Here is a 326-nt window from a genome sequence, read left to right as displayed (position 1 = left end):
TTATAAAATAGAATTCTCTGTGTCCATGTCTGGGATTCTTTAAACAGATGTTCGTCTTCGACCAAACTCTTTTTTATACTTTGAACTCCACACACACACACACACACACACACACACACACACACACACACACATCAGAACATCAGAACATCCGCCTGCTGTTCAGGGTCATGTGGACAAACATCAGGAGCTCAGACCTCCACTGGGTCAGAAACAGAGCCGCCGTCTGACGGTGGTGAGAGCAGAAGGTTCCAGAGGGTGGCGCTGTTCAACAGACAGCAGATGTGAGGAGACTTTGAACAGAAGATAATGAAAGGTTTAGGCAA

This window comes from Cynoglossus semilaevis, chromosome 8 (genome assembly GCF_000523025.1).
Source record: "Cynoglossus semilaevis isolate Cse_v1.0 chromosome 8, Cse_v1.0, whole genome shotgun sequence".
NCBI lineage: Eukaryota > Metazoa > Chordata > Actinopteri > Pleuronectiformes > Cynoglossidae > Cynoglossus > Cynoglossus semilaevis.
Note: the sequence above shows the minus strand (reverse complement) of the source record.